Source organism: Aythya fuligula, chromosome 2, assembly GCF_009819795.1.
Source record: "Aythya fuligula isolate bAytFul2 chromosome 2, bAytFul2.pri, whole genome shotgun sequence".
Lineage (NCBI taxonomy): Eukaryota > Metazoa > Chordata > Aves > Anseriformes > Anatidae > Aythya > Aythya fuligula.
In genome coordinates, this window is record NC_045560.1 from 87,915,733 (window position 1) to 87,937,676 (window position 21,944).

Below are 21,944 nucleotides of genomic sequence, written 5' to 3' on the forward strand. Positions count from 1 at the left end.
AATAGAATGAGGAATATCCATGAGATTAGATGGGAAAAGATAAAAGATATCCTCAAGGCTTTCTTGCCTTTTACAGAGGAAAAAAATATTCAACCAACCAGCCAACAACAACAACAAAAAATCACTTAATCAGAAAGTAGTGATATATATAAATTCCATGAGGCAGCATTTTGTTTTCTGACATGCGAACATAAAACCAGTAAATAACCAAAGACGCAACACTTTGAGTGATCTCATCATAATTTCCACTCATTTGGTTGCTTGCTGAAACAACCTGACCCTAAATCCACACAATCCTTGCCTAGTCAGGAGACTGAGGTTAAAGCATTTGAAGGTCTTCAGAGAAGGTTTGGGTGTGCTTAACTTTTGATATTTTAACTCATTTGTTATTGTTTTCTTCTAGAAAACACTATGTAGCAAGTAAATTTCCTTTTGTTAGCATGCGTGCAGGAACCTAACATAGTTCAATGCCTTGGTATCTGCCTCACATTTAGCCACCTTAGATTTCAGAACATAGATCATGTTCCAGATTAACAACTTAATCTGCTAGATGCTCCCTTAATATGCCTAACTCTACTTAAAACACAAGCCTCTCCCCCACCCTCCCCTTTATTTGTCATAACCACAGAATAAGTAATTCACCTGGGATGATAACATTTTGACCCGACTCATTGAATTGTAACCCACCCTCTCCTTATACTACAAGCATTCATTGGTTCTTTGGTATATTACTGCTTAAATGAAGGCGTTTGTAAAATGTAGTTCATAACTTAATAAGACTATAATGCATACAGATTCCATTTGTAATTTGGAAAATTCAGTTTCCTAGAATAAAATTCACTCCCTTTCATCAGAATAATATTTTATGCTTTGCCAATATGTAAGCAAGCAAATATACCTTAACTGTCTTGATGACATGGTTTTTCTCTGTACAATTTTTCACTTTGAATTCTAATTGTTCCTTAGAGGGGTCAAAGAGAAAAGGATTTGGTCCAGTAGCCCACTGGATATTCATCTTGGTGTTAGGTAGTCAAGTTCTGGTCGCTGTTGCAAGTAATAGTCATACACTTGCACAAGATAGAGCTCTTCCAGTAAAACAGATGAAGACTGCTCCCAAATTTGCCCTTCAGAGAAACAAGGAACCACACAGTGTCTTGAATAAAAAGTTTGAACTGAGGATCTACACTTTACAGTACAAGGGGTCCTTTTTATTAGGTCCTACAGATTTTTAAATGGAGCAATTTTTCTCAGCAGTGTATTTTCTAAGAAAGAACATGGATAGTTCAGGGGTTTTCCTAAGGGAGAAGTCATATATCTATAAATCTGGGCAATGCAAAGCTTATATTTAGACTTATAATCTTTTTTTGAGGGGCTGTTGTTCTTTTTGCCATTTTTGCCGAGAATGCAGAGGGCTGTTTGCCTGGAATTCCAGAAATCTACTAGGGACTGCACTAGGATTCTAGATAAGAGCTTGGATTGAAAATTTCACTAAAAGGTAAATTTCCTCAGGTGGGGAAGTTCAAACTATGCCTTTGATCTGTAAGTAATATCTGATTTCTCTGGCAGAATCACAAATACAGTCACAAAATTAATGAAATCAATTGCACAGAAATGATACTGTTATTGGCTAAAATCTTTTTTTTTTTTTTTTTTTTTTTTTTTTTTTGTTCTTTATCTTAAAGACTGCTGAGATGTTTTCACATGCCAGCAGAAAAAAGATTTTGCAATGGATACTATAAAATTAAAGTCAGACACACCTGTTTCAAATAGCCAACAGCTTAGTGGAATGTGTTCATTGTAAAGTCAGATATTCATGTGGGATGCTGTGCAACCTTGGCTGGCTGACAGCTGCCCACCCAGCTGTTCTGATATTTTTTTCTTTAATCTTTCTTTCTCTCTATTTTTTCAGGTGATTATCCTTTCAGTACTTAGACACTTCAATGAATGTGGAATGATACATCTGATAAGAAAATACGAAATCACTGACATTAATAATATTCTTTATTTCAAGAGTAAGAGTGGGAAAGCTGTCTCAGCTATTTTAATTAATTCCCTATTTTCACAGGGAAAATGAAGTACTTAAATTTCATCTAAAAGTAAGTAATGCATGGGTGTGTAGTCATATGAGGTAAAGGAACAATGTGATTCTTCTAGGGTTTCTGTGATCTTTTTATAAATAAGTTTGGATTATTCATCTTAAGCTTTCTTTGGAATTTCTAAGATTTGGGGGATTGTGATGAGACTGTATATCCTTATTCTTTCTGGATATATTACCTGTTTATTACTTTCTATGTCTGAACATCAATTACTTCTTTGAGATTCTAACTGGAAAAAATAAAAATAAATAAAAAGTGACAAAAACAATGTATTTTAAAGTGTGATTTTTTAATGATGTCATAAACATGTTTTATGTTAGTGAAAAAATCATGATTTTCTGGTATGTTTTAAACCTAGTTTATTTCAGAAACAAAAGAACTGGAGGAATAAGTGTACATAGAGGGAGTTCAAGAGCTTTGATAAGCAGCCGGGTAAGAGCTACTACTAAAATTGGGTAGATATTGAATTGGAAATCATTGCTTTGGAATGCCCTACATCACCCACTGACAGCAGTCTAAATTGTGAACAACCTCAGTGGAATTATTTGGAAGCTTTGGCAGTGAAGACTGTTACCTCATTCTGTTTTGCACCTTTGCAATTTCTTTAAGATCTACATTTTGTTAAGTAGGACAGTATTTATTCAAGCTTAATGTCCCTTCAGAAATACAATGAGACAAAACTTGGGGTAGTGTAATTTGGCATAGTAACCTGGTATAATGCTCTTGGTTCCCTGGAGCTAACTGATTCACCAATATACTACTGAGGAAAAATGGTCACTGTATGGATAGTGTTCAGCTAATAGCATCTATTAGAGTGCTGATTCTTAAAAGCCTTGTTTTTATCTGTGATAACATGAAGCTTTGTGTTAAAGAAAACATATTACAGTCTTGTACAGCACAACTGATTGCAAGTCCCAGGTATTTCCATTCCAAGTAGATACCAGTATAGGTTAGACAATGATTTTTAGCCTACAGACTCCAGGTACTACTCACAGACATTACATTTTACCTGTTTGTCTTAGCACAGATTATTTGCCTACCACAGACATCGGAGCCAGTACCTGAAAACTGTATGTGGGCATAGGCTACTCCTGGTTTAAATTGTACAAGGAAACATAATAGGCAATACAAATAAATAAATAAATAAATGCTCATCAAATAGTTTATTTTCATTTGCAATATTCTAAACGTTAACTGACCTTTAAAAATAACAAAAACCTGAGACGCCCAAGATTGCATGCAGATATTTGCTTTTAACAGTAGTGTTTGTCTCTCCTATGTCATTTCCTTATGAGAAAGATAGACCATTCTCTTCCCAATGCCCTTGTCATGCCTGTCCCATGTACAGCATCTCTTGTGCAGAGAAAATGCTGTTCCCCAGGATTAGCAGCTGCTGAGAGACTGTCAAAATCAACAGGGTCTCCATGGTGGTTCAGTGACAATCCTTCAATGAGGTGTCAAGTCCCTGCTCTAGACAAGGCAGTTGTCTGATGTGCAGGAATACAGGCTGCCCTCAGGCAAGTAAAGACATTTATTTAATACAAAATGGAAACAAAATGGATAGCTACACCTCTTGTCACAACTATAGCTGTTACAAGGCTCCTGCACTAGGGCCTGAATAGCTCCTGCTGAAGGTGATTAATAACAGAGTCTGATACTAAGCTATACAAGTATAGTTAAAAATTACATTGCTAATATTCACATATGTATCTTATAATTTCACATGTTTTCTAAGGGTTATTATTGTTTTGAAAGATAGTGTATAAATAAATGAGAACTTTTATATAAGGAATATTTCCTTGCAACATTGCTTAATTCAAGAATCCCAGAGTTTCGTGTTTGTGGTTTTGGGCCCTTGAATCATATTACAATGAATACATTGAATTCAACTGCAAAGTAGAATGTTTTTTTCAATGCTAATATTGAGAACTGGGGAGACTGAAGAGAGATAGTGTTACAGCCAGGTTCCCTACCTACCAATGAAAATGGAAGACCTCCTTCAGTGCCTGTCTCCAGGGAGCTGTTTGGCATGACACTGTCAATGAGTGCTTAGGGACTCCTTAGCGCATGCATCATTGATTTAAAAGACAGTATAGGTCCTCTGCTATCATTTGGTCTAGCCCTATAAATATGCCCTTAGGGACACTAATGCATGCATTACTGGAACAATAGTGTGTAATAGCTGTTCCTTCAGTTTTAGTCTACTGATACTACATGAAGGTGCCATCTGATCTTTAGACAAAGGTAGTTAGAGGATTATTTTAGTTTTTAGTTTTATTTTAGTTTTTAGTTTATTTTAGTTTTAGCAGTGAAAACAGTAGTATCCTCCTTTCTGTTAAAGCTAACCTCTGAAATACCTTAAAACCTGAAAAACCTTAGTGACAAAATCCCATGGTGAAAATGAGATAAAATGGACTGGGTTGGGGCAATTTGCTTTGATTGAAGGAACTGATTTATTTGTTTATTTATTAGTATTACTTATATACATACATATATATATATTATTTGTCCTTCCTCTACAGATTGCTGAAGGGCTTTCTCTGAGTTTATCTTGTCCTTTGTCCATGTTCTCAACCAATAATTCTCTCATTCTGTCTCTACATATAATTGGTTTTATTGGGTTTTATTTTATTTTTTGCTATGGACTATATACTTTTATTTTAGAGCTAGTAAAGATGCCAGATTGCTGTTTCTGAGTACTACATTAATGAAAATTTGAAGTGTAATATGCCATGAAGAACTTAACTATAGGAAGAGAAATCAGTGTGTTTCTTTAGTAAATAATAGCAGCTAGTGCAGGAAAAGAGTGAAGAGAGGTATCTGAAATTCACCTTTAAAAGAGATGGGTATGCAACATTTGTGGTCTTTATACCAATATGAAAGTAAAAGTGAAACTTAATAGTGAACTTTTTTTTTTTTTTTTTTTTTTTTTTTTTTTTTTTTTCCCCCCACTGGATATCACAGAATCACAGAATTTCTAGGTTGGAAGAGACCTCAAGATCATCAAGTCCAACCTCTGACCTAACACTAACAAGTCCTCCACTAAACCATATCACTAAGTTCAACATCTAAACATCTTTTAAAGACTTCCAGGGATGGTGACTCAGCCACTTCCCTGGGCAGCCCATTCCAATGCCTAACAACCCTTTCCATAAAGAAGTTCTTCCTAACATCCAACCTAAAACTCCCGTGGTGCAACCTTAGCCCCTTCCCCCTCATCCTGTCACCAGGCACGTGGGAGAACAGACCAACCCCTACATCGCTACAGCCTCCTTTAAGGTACCTGTAGAGAGCAATAAGGTCACCCCTGAGCCCCTTTTTCCTCGTAGGACTTGTTCTCCAGGCCCCTCATCAGCTTTGTCACCCTTCTCTGGACTCTTTTGAGCACCTTAATGTCCTTCTTGTAGCGAGGGGCTCAAAACTGAACACAGTACTCGAGGTGCGGCCTCACCAGAGCCGAGTACAGAAGGAAAATCACTTCCCCAGACCTGCTGAACACACTGCTTCTTATACAAGCCAGGATGCTGTTGGCCTTCTTGGCCACCTGAGCACACTGCTGGCTCATATTCACCTGACTATCAACCAATACTCCCAGGTCCTTCTCTGTCAGGCAGCTTTCCAACCACTTATCTCCCAGCCTGTTTGGGGTTATTGCGCCCCAGGTGGAGGACCTGGCACTTGGCCTTGTTGAACTTCATACAGTTGACCTCAGAAAAGATATGTTCATCCAGTGATTGAGACTGTTATCTCAAACTTATTTTCCTTTCATGTCTTGCTCTAATCCCCTTTTTTCCTCTTCTTTTCACCTTACATTGTACAATCATGTTTTGAAAAAGGGCTTTATTTTATAATGTAGAGGAATAAAGTAAAAACAAAACAAAACAACAACAACAACAAAACTTAGAACTCTCTATATACAACGCTATGTTGATCAATTATACGAATGCTTTTTTTCCCATATGATCTGTATTAAGAATAAGTGTCCAGACCTTGTACATATTTAATAATTATTTTATCAGACACTGAAAAGGAACATGCATATATATAGCAAAAGACCAAGACAAATTATTTTCTTACCACATGCTTAAATGTGTGGCTATTTAAAATAGGGTGTTTTTACTCAGGTGAGAGGCTGAGCTCCACCACAACCACTCTCTCACTCCCCTTCCTTAAAGAGGAACGGGGAGAAAATACAATGAAAAGGTCTCAAGGGTTGAGATAAGGATGAGGAGATTGCACAGTAATTATCATGACAAGCGAAACAGACTCAGCATAGGGAGATAGTAAGATTTATTACTTATTACTAACAAGCTAGAGAAGCGAGAAACAAAGGAGAGAAAGCAAAAGTACCTCCCTCTCTCATCCACCCTCTTCCACCTCCTCCCTCCCAAGCAGCACAGGGGAATGGGGGAATGGGGATTATGGTCAGTCTATAGCGCTTCTTTTCTGCCGCTCCTTCTCAGTCACTCTCATCCCCTGTGCCATAGGGTCCCTCCCACAGAATATAGTCCTTGCTGAAGGACTGGTGTGGGCTTCCCACGGGCAGCAGCTCTTCAAGAACTGCTCCAGATATGGGTCTGTACCACGGGGTCCATCCCTCAGGAGAAAACTGCTCCAACCTGGCTCCCCTACGAGCAGCAGCTCCTGCCAGGTCACCTGCTCCTGCATGGTCTCCTCTCCACAGGCTACAGGTCCAGCCCAGAATTTGCTCCAGCATGGGTCTTCCACAGGCGGCAGCCTCCATTGGTGCAGGGCCACCTGCTCCACTGTGGTCTCCTCCACAGGCTGCAGCATGGAACCCTGCTCCACCGTGATACTCCATGGGCTGCAGGGGGACATCCTGCTTCACCATGGTCCTCACAACAGACTGCAGGGGACTTCTGCTCCAGCACTTGGAGCACCTCTCTCCATCCTTCTTTGCTGACCTTGGCACCTGCAAGGCTGTTTCTCACTCCTCTCACTCTCCCAGCTGCTGTGTGGCACAGCATGTTTTTGTTTGTTTGTTTGTTTTTCTATCTTAAATATGCTCTCACAGAGGCACAAACAACATCACTTACTGGCTTGGCCCTGGTCAGCAGTGAGGCCCTTACCTAACATGGGGCAGCTTCTAGATCCTTCTCACAGAAGCCATGTCTATGGCCCCCTGCTACCAAAACCTTGCCATGTAAACCCACTACAAACACACATCCTCCAAAATACCCCAACCCTCCTCACACAGCAAGAAAGCATTTTTTAACAGTATTACCCTGTGAAATATGTATAAGTACAGCGACTTATGATGAAGTGAAAGGAAGAGGTTTTGCCAGTACATCTCTGTAATTCTCCTGATTAAAGGATTTGTCTTCCATTGATAAGGTATAAGAATAAAGGCAGGCTGATTAGGTTTCAGAGAGAAAATGTTATTCATTTATGCAAAGCAAACCCTGTCATATAACTAAGTTGTCTTTCATCTTTGGTATTCACATCACATTGAGAAGAAATTATACTGACGCTTCGTAATTTACTTTATAGCAATGTGTAATAACCAACCTTTGAAAGCTTGGTTGGCTATGGAGGAGAAGAATTAAAAGGGTATAATACAGGCTATTAAAATTAGAGTAGGATAAAGAACAAGAAGTTCTTTGCCATCTAAGTATTCTGATGGATCTTAGATTAAATTAATGTGGAAAAGAAGTTAAGATTTCTTTTTAATCTTATTTGTATTATAACTGAAGTATCTATTATTTGACACCGAGTCCACCTGGAACAAAGCTGTGGAATCTACATTACTAATCTCTCTTTCACCCTGAAACAAAGCAATCTCACCAAAACTGTCTACAAGGAAAGTCTATGGCCTAGGCTAGCTCTGGTGCCTTGAATGGAAGTTGTTTGAGACCATGCCAGCCAGGCAAGCCAAAATTATACCACAGACCCTTCTATCAGCTCCTGGTTACCATCAACCTCACCAGTGTAAACACTATCTATTCATGCAAGGAAAATCTATTCTGTAGCCCAGCTGTCCATGGATTAATGAGACATGATGCTGCCATATAGTTAAGTGAGATTTTTCTCTATGTATATCTTTACCCACTGGCCCAGTGCAGGCACCCCAGGAACAGAGCTGGGCTGATTTCACAGGAGATCTGCCACTAACAGGAATTAGTGGGTGCGGTAAAGGCACTGTATCACACAAAGACTGCTGCTCAGATTTTTCCCCAAAAAGGCATATATAATGCAAAGTAATGGCATAATACTGTGTGCATTCATAAGACTGATTTAACGTTTTCTGCTTTGGCTAGTATGGCATTTGCCTATTCTTAATTACACAGACTGGAAAACAGCTGGGTGAATCAACCTCTTTTATATATATATTTTTTAATCTATCATGATAGCATCATTGTGACACAGCATCTGTGATTGGCTTAAGACAAAAGAGAAGTATGATGCTATGTTTTAATTTTGTTTTCACTTGAAAATGTTACTGCCAAACAAGGGTTTTCTTTTGCAACAGTTTTCAGAGGAGCCAATAAAATTATTGGTTGTCACAGTGATATTTCCTTATTAATAAGATCAGATATCTAAATGAGTCTTACCTTTGATTTTTGTGGAGGCCAAAACAAATAAATGAAAAAGGAAATAAACATGGAAATAAATGCAGGGAAGAAGACATTAAACTAAAAAAAAATAAAACCTTTAAGATTTTTCTGACCCAGGGTTCACCTGCCAGAAATCACATTGACACTAATTACATTACTGATTCAAAATAATTAGATGGATTCTAAATCATCACTAACAAAGTTATGATAATTAATTACAAAGATGTTGAGAATAATAAAACTTCTTGCCACCTTCATTATATTTGGGCTCCCTGAAAATAGAATCCAAGGAGAAAAAACACTTCATTAAAAGAAATACAAAGTAATCGAGTTGCTCTAATCTAGCTTTAACTTTCAAATAAAAATGTTCAAGTCTTCACTGTAATGTCATACTTTTTGTACATAGGTAGGTGATATTCTCTTGTAAAGCAAAAGTCTTCATAAATAATACAAGCATTATAACAGCAGTGGGACAACAAAGGTAACATTGTTGTCTGCCATAGCAAAATGAATCTTAACTACCATGTCAAAGTTATTTAGGTATTGTTGATTAATAATACTGCACATTTTATTTTCATAAATATACCATTTTCAGCAGCTTTTTAAAACTTTATATACATTTTTTGAGGCACCATGAATCTTAAAGCAAAACAAACCTTTTATTTTTTTTCCTTTTCTACAAATTAATTTTTGAATTGGGAGGAACAAATTTAATCTTACTGAGTTCATTTATGCTGTTATTATACAAATAAATGTTTCTGTGAAGTCTAAGCAACTATTTTATTATATTATATTAACAGTGTGATCAGCAGGGTTAGGGAGGTGATCGTCTCCCTGTACTCGGCTCTGGTGAGGCCACACCTCGAGTACTGTGTTCAGTTTTGGGCCCCTCGCTACACGAAGGACATCGAGGTGCTTGAGCGGGTCCAGAGAAGGGCGACAAAGCTGATGAGGGGCCTGGAGAACAAGTCTTACGAGGAGCGGCTGAGGGAGCTGGGCTTGTTCAGCCTGGAGAAAAGGAGGCTCAGGGGCGACCTTATCGCTCTCTACAGATACCTTAAACAAGGCTGTAGTGAGGTGGGCGTTGGTCTGTTCTCCCACGTGCCTGGTGACAGGATGAGGGGGAATGGGCTTAAGTTGTGCCAGGGGAGTTTTAGGTTGGATCTTAGGAAGAAATTCTTTACCAAAAGGGTTGTTAGACATTGGAACGGGCTGCCCAGGGAAGTGGTGGAGTCACCATCCCTGGAAGTCTTTAAAAGACGTTTAGATGTAGATCTTAGGGATATGGTTTAGTAGGGACTGTTAGCATTAGGTCAGAGGTTGGACTTGATGATCTTGAGGTCTCTTCCAACCTAGAAATTCTGTAATTCTATTTTGATGCCAGGATAGGCCATAGGGGATTATAAAAATAAACATATTAAACATAAACTAAAAATTTATTAAATTTTTAGGTATACATTTAGCACCAATAATTCCCAGCAGAAGCCATGAAACAGAAGGAAGAAAAGTTTACTGTCATATCACATTAAATATATATTCAAAGATAAAAAACAGAAATTTAGAATATTGAGCACCAGCTTCTTCCAATATGTGTTATGAACCAAAAAGCAATTCCTACATTCACCTAAGATGGACTTACTCTGTATGGAAACATAAACCACAATTTCATCATGTAAAACTTCATTTTTCTAACTAGTTCTGCTGGAGAGCCATCTACAATAAGATTTTTTTTTTTTTTTTTTTTTTTTCCTAATCTGTCAGATGTAGTGATTTAATTTGTTTCTAATTCCCATCCATTCTGCTTTCTAACTTACTGCATTCGTTTACACTACCAAATTTTTGAATTTGCACTCAAAAAAAATCAATATAGCCCATACTCTATCCAAATGCAAGCTGAATTTAAGATTAGGATATTTGCAAAAGTGGTAATAGTAATACACGTTACACCCAGATGCTTCATGCAGGGCATATTGTAAATAATGACAGCTGTGATACCTTCTTTGTATATATGTTTCTTTTATTAAATTAATGCAAAGTATAGTATCAAAAATTTCAGTACAATCCATACGCATGTATTAGTGAACCTTTGTCTATTCTAAGTTTAACTTTATTCATCTTTCATATAAACTTTGACCCCTGGAGAGGAAAGAAAAAATAGATATATAGACATGGAACTCATGAAGTGATCCTCAAGAGATATTTAGCCTCATCCTCATCCCATAATACAGTATGCCACTTTTATTAGACCACAGGGATTTAAACTTTAAAAATGCACCATATGACTAGGTCAGAATATTTCTGAATAATATAATTATAATAATATAATAATATAATGAATAATAATATAATTAGATGGAAAGAAGTGAACAATTGCAATGAATAATTTGCCCATGATACTTTTTGGACTTCTGGAATATCCACAGTCAGATCACATATTTTTAGATTTAAATAAGGCTTGCTTCAAGTCAAATGTGACTAATATTTTTCCTAGATGTTTGAGAAAGTGAAAAAAAAAAAAAAAGTGAGAACAGAAGAAAAAGGAATGGGATAGATGAGAAACAAACATCTCTCAGTGGAATATATTTATGACATATTACATACAGTAATTCTTATTATTAAGTAATTTATATTTATGATTAATGTTACCACGGTATTTACCAGATGAGTTTAAAACAAAGTAATTTCAGCCATTTGTGTTGCTATTCAGACTGTGAGAAAGCTTTTTTTTTTTTTTTTAATTCATTCTCTGTATACATAAGAGAAAGAAAGTTAAGGAATTTAAAGTGAGATTCATAAAAAAAAAAACACTTGGAAGGGTCAGGATACCAGAGCTGTCCAACAATGATATTTATCTTGAAATCAATCATGAGAAAAAAGTACTAGCCAACAGATATTCCTAAGAAAATCTTTCTGTTGATTTGCCATCAGAATTCAAGCTAGGTATGTATAAATGCCATCTCTATATTCATCTATTATTTTAACATATTTTTGACTCCATGGATTTATTTTTTATGTTTATTTTTAATTTTTATTTTTATTTTGGTATTTCTTTTATTTGGCACTGTTCAGGATATAGGAAATCCAAGTTGAGGGGTCACTATAGTATGGTAGGTGGGTCAAAACACTAGCTGATAATGACCAAGTGTCTGTTACCTGACAGTCATGTTATTGAGAAGCTGAATTTTCATGATAAAGAAATTAAAATGTTTTTGATTCTGAATAAAGAAATCAGTAATGTAGGGCTTTGGGTGGTCATTTGGTGGAGGAAGATATGTAGAGGGACAAATGCACTAGCCTGTTTTATCTGAACCAATCTTTAAACCTGGGAAAAGAAGTTTAGAGCTCCTCCATTGTTGGTGAGTACTCTAGTTAATAGACAGTTTTACAAAGTCCCTTTGTAGGGGACTTCTTTTTATCCTTCTTGTTTTTATTACCATCTTTTTATCTGAAGTGCTGGGATGTATTACCTACTGTCTAAGAACAAACATAGAATTCACCTACAGAGGAAGTTAGGCAGATAAGTACATATGGAACCCTATTCACTTGCCAAGTGCCAAGATTGGATAGGCAAGAGAAATACAGATCCCTGAATCAGAAGTGAAGAACCCCAGTTTTGAGTTAAGATGCTTAAATACCTGAAATGAAAAGCGGTCTAGATCAAAACTTGGACATTTGGATGTTTGAAAAGCAGCCCTGGATGAGGATGTGAACATTGAAGATAAAGACAGTCTTTACATTGAAGGTTGTTGTTTTGAGGGTATCGTATTAATTAATGATTTTTCTTTTCTGAGATTAAATAAAAGTGCTCCTTGTACTTCTCTTTTAATTAATATATACCCAAGAGCGATGATCTATTTTAATTGCTTTACAGAAAACAATGTTTATTTTTCTTTGCCATACACTTAATAAACAGCCTTTCTACTTTTGTCTCTCTCTTAGGACACATTCACAAAAAGATAATGCATCTCTACAAATTATTTGGCAGCTGGTGGTAGAATATAATAAGTCCATTAAATTAAGAAACAGCTCACCATTTATTTTTTTTCAAAATTACACTATAAAATGAGGAGTAACAGTTTGTGAAGCAGGGGTTTTGCTCACAGACAATTATAAGCTATGAGAATAGTGGCAGTATGTGTTTGAGGCCTTAACTGCACACAGACAAATGGTTGTCTTTAGTTCTGCTTCACAACAGGAAGTCATTGTTATCGGATAAATGTGCCCACAGTAAAATGTACTGAATCTCTACAAATTGATTTGTGAAGACATAAAGCTACCTTGGACCCAGTGGAAATTTAAAAGATTATTCAGGGCAAGCTGGAGCAGACAGCAGGCAGTGTCTCTAAGCAATAAAATAAGAAGGGTATTTCCACTGGAGATGTAGAATTCATTTCCATAATGACACACTTCTGACATCTGTGATGCTTCTGTGTTGTCATGCATCTGAAACAATACTGTGCCAGAAAACAGTCAGGTTTCCAAAGAAGAGAGAAATGCAGCCTAACAATATCAACAAATTTACTAAGATGAACATAAATGACAAAGCTTTGCTTCAATACAGTATAGGTATAGGTACTATATTATAGGTATTATAGTGTAGGTATTCAGTATGATATATATATAATATATATACCAGTCACCAGTGGTCCCCAGGGGTCAGTGTTGGCACCCATGTTCTTTAATATCTTTATTGATGACTTGGATGAGGGAATTGAGTGAACCCTCAGTAACTTTGCAGGTGATACCAAGTTGGGGGGAAGTGTCAATCTTCCTGAAGGTAAGAAGGCCCTGCACAGGAACCTGGACAGGATGGGTTGACAGGCAGAGGCCAATGGGATGAAGTTCAACATGGCTACATGGCTGGAATGCTGTGCAGAGGAAAAGGACCTGGGGGTGCTGGCTGATGTTCACCTTAACATGAAATGGCAGGTGGCCAAGAAGGCCAATGGCATCCTGGCTTTTATCAGGAATAGTGTAGCCCTCGGGACCTGGGAGGTGATCGTTCCCTTGTACTCTGCTCTGGTGAGGCTGCACCCCGAGTACTGTGTTAAGTTTTGGGACCTGCAGTACAGGAAGAACACTGAGATGCTGGAACATGTCCAGAGAAGGGCTATGAAGCTGGTGAAGGGCCTGGCACACAAGTCTTGTAAAGAGTGGCTGAGGGAACTGGGATTGTTTAGTCTGGACAAGACAAGGCTCATGGAAGACCTTATTGCTCTCTGCAACTACCTGAAAGGAAGGTGTGGGGAGCTGGGGGTTAGCCTCTTCTCACAGGTGATAGGACAATAGGGAATGATCTCAAGTTGCACCAGAGGAGGTTTAGGTTGGAAATTAGGAGACATTTCTCCTCAGAAAGAGCAGTCAGACATTGGAACAGGTTGCCCAGGGAGGTGGTGGAGTCACCATCCCTGGGGATGTTCAAGGAAAGGTCGGACCTGGTGTTCAGGTACTTGGTTTAGTGGGTGATATTGGTGGTAGGGGGATGGTTGGACCAGATGATCTTGAAGGTCTTTTCCAACCTTAATGATTCTATGATTCTATGATTCTATGATACTATGATAAGTAGACTGTAGTTACGATAATATAATTTGTATAGGCTTTGCACATATAGGAAGGCTCAAAAAAAGATTTATATGTTGATGTAATTAGAAATGGTTCTCCTGAAATGTTTCATGCTTCAGCTTTCAAAAAATGTCTGTGTTTTAAATGGTATTACCTGTTTTTTTTGATTTTACATTTTATAGGAGCATCTATGGGCCTTGCGGACCTTCTTGAGAACTTGGGTAATAGAAATCCAAATGTTTCCTTCCTTCCCCATTGCATACGTTGTTTTTTGTTTGTTTGTTTGTTTGTTTTTGGCGGGAGGGGGTATTGCTCTATAAAGACTTCCATTATGAAGATGACTTGTTTCCCCATGTTGTGTCACTTCCTTTAATCTTCATTGGACACTTTTATGCTGCACTGTCAGAATTTTAGTGATAGAAGAAATATTCTGTGGCCTTTAACATCCACTGCACTAATTCCTAGTGACACTGGGTTGAGCTGTTGCCCCTTGCTCCCTGAGTTCCATGAGTCTAGTCATGTGAAAAAGCAATGTGGCAGTGAGGAAGGGATCTCTGTAACAGTCAGCTGCTGAAGTCTACCACTCACCTAAATATCTTGGTAAACAGGTAAACTAAGGCATATGCCTGCAATTTCCAAACACATGGGGACATTTTCAGAGATACATTTGTAAAGTAATTTCTACTATCTGTTATCAGAATAATATATTTGTAATCGTCTCTCTGCTACAAAGAATTAGACAGTGAGTATTTCTCAGTGAAAACAATTGTAAGATTACATTTTTAAAAAGAATTTTAGGCAGAACAAAAGCCCTGGCATGGGAAATTTCACCAAAGTTGTGAACAGGAAAGAACATAATTTTGTAACAAAAAACACTTGAGGAATTAAATTAGGAAAATGGGAAACTGGTTATACTCCAACCTAGTAAAAGTCAAAAGCCAGAAGTGGTATTACAACTGAATACAAAAATTCCAGCTGAATTAGTAATTTATCTTTAATGAAATAGATTTTGTGGGAAATATTACTCAGATTACTGAAACCAAACCAAACCAACAGCAAAATACTCACAAATAAGCAAACAAATGCTTAGAGAAAGACAAAACCTGCAGTGACATCTGGACAGGGATCAGGCTATTTGGTTACTGTGTATTGTTCTGAGCTAGTTATGGCACTCCTAAAGTTTAATTTTCCCTTTGAAATCTTCCCACAACTTTTCTCATTGGAATTTCATCATAGTCCATCCTGTAAAGATTTTTATGTATCACTTTGCATATTTCCTTAAGCTTGTGCTGTATCTCAGGGAAGATGTCACTTATTTATTTATTTATTTGTCAGTTGCATTTGTTTCATGCCTTAATGTTCTATGAAAAGCACCTCGGTGCATCAGATTGGACTATACCTAAAGGCTTGTTCACTATACAGAGTAGCTCCACTTCCTAAGAAGGAAAATGTTCCTAAGAAGGAAGAAAAAACATGCTTCAAAGCAAAAATCCATTTAAAGGGATGCACGGAAACTAGACACAATATGGAAGAAAAAGCAAAGCGTTTTTCTCTCCTTCACAGATTGCTTTCTGCATAGCTTGAGGTATCAGGAAGAAAAATATTTTGATGTTATCTGAATCAGACAGTGCATATACATAATCAGATCACTCTTCTGTACCATGAAAAGCGCTATGTCATTCAGAGACATGGTATTTTTCCCAGTGTCTGGAGATAATGAAGCTCAGGACTACTGGCAATGCTTATATGTGTATTTATCAAGTCTGGAATGTGTCCATATGAATATAAAATGGGATCTGTATTTGTCTGAGCACCTGAGTGCTACAAGCAGAATACAGGAATGGCCACCCCCCTTCCAGTGACTGCATTCCCCTGCCTCTGGGGAGATGGTCTTTGCAATACACGTATTAGTCATTTATTCATTACATTAAGAGGCCCATGGTACATTTTTAGGGAAATAAAGAAGAAGAGCTGTGTGAGGCCTCCTACTTCACCATGAGCTCTTTCAGTGAGTGGAGGAGTGAAGGCAGCATGGGAGCAGAGCTTCATATTCACACTTGCTCTAGGTAGAACCCTGGAGCCTAATACAGGAAGTAGTCTAGTATGTCAAACCTCTATTTACAGTAAGAATTCATGGCAAGCTGACTGCAGAGGCAAGTTCAGTCCACAGAGTGTGTCAGACTCACTTCAGGTTAGAAATAAGCCCCTGATTAACTTCTTGTGCTGACCTCTTCCTTTGTTTACTAGCTTAAAGCAAAACTTCCTCTCAGCTCTGCACATTTGTATTCAGCTTCAATATATTGCTCAGTAGCACCACTGACTTAACTAATGTGGCAATATTAGCATACAGCATTGGGTGACATACTTGAAAACCAGTAGTAGAGAACAAAATGTAGGAAATGAGCTTTAGAATCCTGGAGCTCTAAAATTGTCTACTTTGGCCACAAGGAAACCTTAGTCTTTGGGAGTGAGATGGATAATTTAGGAAAAAAAAAAAAATAATAAAACAAACAAAACAACAACAAAAACCAGAAGCTTCAGAACCTGTTTCAGCAGGAGCACTCCTTGAGTTAAAGAAGTGGACTTGATAAACACAATATGGAGTGCAATGCTGCATATGGACACTCTCCATATTCTTCACTCTATTACAGTGAATGAAAGACCCTTGAACAAAAGGCATATGCTGATTATACATGGGTTTCTGGGTAAGGCAGTTCCCGCTGATTATAATCAATTTTTAAGGCAGAGACAGACCTGTCCCCAGTTAATCAGGAATGAATACTGTAACGTACTTCCTAGAAGAGGTTGCACATCATTTGACTGCCTTTGCAGTATAACTAAGGCTTTAGTATACCCAAAAGCAAGCTTCATTTAGAGCATATTAGACACTGTCAATGATTGGTAGCTGTTTCAGTAGTTTTCTACTGCAAAACCAACCAAGAGATTGTCATGTATATTCAATTAGTAAAAAAAAAGCAATGATAGGATTAAAAGATGGCAATATCATCAGTAGAAAGTACAGCAAAACTATTAGATGGCTGCAGAGACATAGTGAATAGGGTAGAAAACAGAAGGCCTGACAGGTAAAGTACCTCGTAGGTAAAGTATGATATGGGGGAAAAAGGACATAGATATCTTACTGTATCAAAGCTATCAAGATTTAATATTGATTTACAGTCAAATGATGTAGTCTGTACAAATCCCTAATTAAAATAATGTGATCTATGACTTATGAAATATTTGCAGACAGACAGAGCCCAAGGTACTGCTGAGGATAAATATTGCTCCTCACCTGCTCTGTTCTGAATGTCATCTGCTAGTGTCTGTGATTAGTATCATCAAAGACTGGATACTATGTTTGATATACCTTTTTTGTGAAGTAATGAACTGTGTTTAAATTCCTCTATAATGTAAACAATACCTTCCAAAATATACCAATACCCTAAGATACTATGAATGAAGTCTGAAATTTATAAGACCACAAAAATAATAAAAAAATAAAAATAAAGAAAAAATCCTATTAATAAGAAGGGGGATATATGAAGTAATTCTCTGAAGTGCTATGGAGTTTCCATAGCAGTTTACCCAACAAATTAACTGTGTGTTGTAATAATATTGAATAATAAAAAATTTAGAGAACAAGTCTTATGAGGAGTGGCTGAGGGGACTGGTGTTATTTAGCCTAGAGAAAAGCAAGCTCAAGGGAGACCTTATTGTTCTCTACAACTACCTCCAAGGGGGTTGTAGCGGAGTGAGAGTTGGTCTCTTCTCCCAAGTGACAAGTAATATAAGAAGAACTAGCTTCAAGTTGTGCCAGGGGAAGTTTAGGTTGGATATTAGGAAAAAACTTCCTCACTGAAAGGGTTGTGAGGCATTGGAACATTCTGCTCAGGGAAGCAGTTGAGTCACTATCCCTGAAGTTATTCAAAATACACGTGGATGTGGTGCTTAGGTACATTGTCTAGTAGTAGGTTTGGCAGTGATGGTTAATGGTTGGACTTGATGATTTTAGAGGTCTTTTCCAACCTAACTGATTCTATGGTTTTATGAATAACGATTATACTTGCAAAAACACCAAGCCCCTGCTAGCTAATGCTATTACTAAGGAATATGGTTTCACACAGTTAACTGTGGAATGAAATGAAGGACAAGAGAAAATCTGCTGTTAAGTGTCTGACAGAGACAGGGCAGAAATTATAATCCTACAGAGTTTATTTTGATTGCTTCACACATGACAAGGATAGAAGAGCCTGCAATTTTTACCCAGTGATGGGCCAAAAGATTCTCTTTTTCTTCTCTGCTTTCCTCTGTTATAGAAAAGGAAGTCTTCCTCTGAAAGAAATCAGCGCTAGTTGATTTTCTGGCGATGTTTGGTGCTTATACTACCCAAAGAAGGTGCTACTTAGGAGGTAATTAACAAACTGATTGTGGCACAGCATCATTTACTGGGCCTACAACCAAGGAAATACTCATTGTGCTAGTTGTTTCTATGAAAATGATCTCCTACTGTTACAGCAGATTTACTAAAGTATAAGTATTGGAATTTACTCTTTCATCATGCTTTGGTAATTACTTCTGTATGTCTGATAAGTGATGTACAAGCTGTAAGACCTTGAATTGAGAAACTAGTTGAATTATAAGAATATACCTAATTGGAATTAATTCTTTAGCCAACTCTACGTCACCAATCATGCATTCCACCTAGTCTTCTGCCAGAGCCATATGTCACATCATTTTTATTCAATTTCCTTAATTGATCATTATAGTAACTTACAAGTACCTGCTGTAGGTGATACTGAGGGTATAGTGTCCTATAACATAAAATATTGTCACTCATTGCTGTCTGAGAGAACACATGCCCTAGAATCACCTGCCTTGGTTTGGCATCCCAGAGAAATCTTTGTATATTGTTGTAAAATAACAACTTTTAACACATTCATTTGAATGGAAATTCACATGGAAAATGTAATTCTATCCCTCACTTATCTTTGAAAGAGTAATGATCATGAGAACTAGTGATGCTTATATCACACCTTTCACTTCAAAGTCTTCAGGGCATCAGTTGAATTCTAACACAGGACTCTATTTATTTATATATTTATTTTTTATTTTTATTTTTCCCTAGAGTAATAGCAACATTTAGGGTGTGTAGGAATTCAGATACTACCTTGTATCTATACAGCATTTGGTTATTTGATTTGTGTTTCTTAGAAGTATGTTCTAGAAAGAGCATACTTCTCTCTTTCTTTCTCACATTCTTCTCTCTTTCTTTCTCACATTCACCCATAGGTTTGATCACTGCTGTTCTGCATCTTTGAAAATATAAATTGGGAAGAAGTAGCATTTGTCTTCAATGTAACTATGTCTATGCAATCAATTTTATAGACTTTATGCAATTAAGAAGAGAGAAGAGCTTTTAGACTGTTTAAATTTCCTTGACAAGATGAAGCACACAATACTATTTTTATGTCATTTCTTTCAGCACTATGAAAGTGACAAAGCATTTATCATATATATTGTAAAGATGATGTTATTATGTAGTATTTTGGCAAATGAAATGTATACTCTTGTGTGGGCTAAACCAATCTTCCATTGTTCTTCTATGTAATAGTGAGTGTTTTCTCTAATGACTGATCACCTAGCTTTCTACTTGCATGACTAAATTTGTGGTGTAAGGAATGAAGACAAAATGATACTGGTGGACTTCCTATATCAACTCCTTGTGTCTCTGTGAACTGTCTTTGTGAATTCATTATATAACCACAATGAATTAATGTAGAAATTAAACCAAACACAGTCATTTGCTAAACATTTCATTTAAATCAATTTTATTATTATTATTATTAGTGTGCCTTAAGAGAAAAATTGAAAGTTTCTAACTTTTGAGCTGAATCTGGTTGGTTATCAATAGCAACAGGGAATGGGCTAAAGTTGCACCAGGGGAGTTTTAGGTTGGATATTAGGAAGAACTTCTTTACTGAGAGGGTTGTTAGGCATTGAAATGGGATGCCCAGGGAAGTGGTTGAGTCACCATCCCTGGAGGTCTTTAAAAGACACTTAGATCTAGAGCTTAGTGATATGGGTTAGTGGAGGACTTGTTAGTGTTAGGTCAGAGGTTGGACTCAGTGATCTTGGAATTCTCTTCCAACCTGTGATTCTGTGATTCTGTGTTTGGTCCTGCTTGTGCCAGTGTCACATTTATGAAGGAGGAAGGCTTCTGGCTTCTGACCCAGTTTACAGTGTGTGGAGGTTTGAAGACTTGAAGGAAGAGGTTTAAAACATCATCCAAGAACAGAGTTGGTCTTTAATTTTGTGAAATACTTTTATTGTGTACGGTAAAAGTGCTACCCAGAAAATGAACAATATGATTCATCCTCCTGGCAGATAATCACAAGTCAAAACACCAAAACACAGAGCTGTGTTATTGAACCTAGCATATTGTTGCTACCATTGTTGTTCTTGTTGGCTTTTTTTGTTTGTTTGTTTATTTTCTTTCTATATTACAACAGTTCATAAAGAGAAAAGGAGAAAAGGCAAGCTATCAGTTTAAAGACTGGTACTTATCACTGTCATCTTGTTCCTCTTAGCACTGCTGAATTTTGAATTATATTTTACCAGCAACAGAGCACAACTAGTCAAAGTGAGATATAAGAGGATATAAATGATGAGGTAGTTTATAAAGTTTGTTTGTATATATGGAAAAGAGGCTGGTCTTTTAGTTTGACACACTATAATTACAATGCCTGGAACATTCAGACATGGTGTTTGGTTTGAATCCATTTGTAAAAAAAATGGAATGGAAAGGAAAGGAAAGGAAAGGAAAGGAAAGGAAAGGAAAGGAAAGGAAAGGAAAGGAAAGGAAAGGAAAGGAAAGGAAAGGAAAGGAAAGGAAAGGAAAGGAAAGGAAAGGAAAGGAAAGGAAAGGAAAGGAAAGGAAAGGAAAGGAAAGGAAAGGAAAGGAAAGGAAAGGAAAGGAAAGGAAAGGAAAGGAAAGGAAAGAAAGAAAAGAAAAGAAAGAAAAGAAAAGAAAAGAAAAGAAAAGAAAAGAAAAGAAAAGAAAGAAAAGAAAAGAAAAGAAAAGAAAAGAAAAGAAAAGAAAAGAAAAGAAATCAAGCTGCATATTCTGCTGTGTCGTGAGACAGATGAACATGTCTTCCGCATTCATTTTATTATGGACACAAATAAACCAATGAATGAATTCTTTGAGTCTTAGAAAAGCTACAGATGGCGTTTAATTTCTTGGGTACATATCACAGTTTTAACATGGTAGTTAGTAAATATCTAGCTCTGTATTGGTTCTGAAAAAAATAATCTTGTTGGTTTGTTCAAACAAAAAGTAGTTTTACTTTTTAGATCCTCCACAGATAGTCATTTGATGAGAAGGAGAGAGAGATATTCATTAGAGATGGAAGTATTTGGGAGTGGATATTTGTCATACATGACTTTAAAGCAGGGGAAGAGGTGGAGTTATGGGAGAAGCATTAAGGGGACAGAAAATTGCCTTTGTGGCATCAGAAGATTAAGGAAGAAGTACTGTTCAGCTAGGCGGTAACGGCAATATTTTACATTCTGAGCAACATTATTATGGTCATGTTGCAGCCCTGAACTTGAGCTGGGGGAAAGATGGCTTGCAAAAATAAATGTGAGTAAGGAATAATGCCAATATCTTGTTTGGTCCTTGTGAAGAAAAAGGTTGCTGTTTTCTACCTTC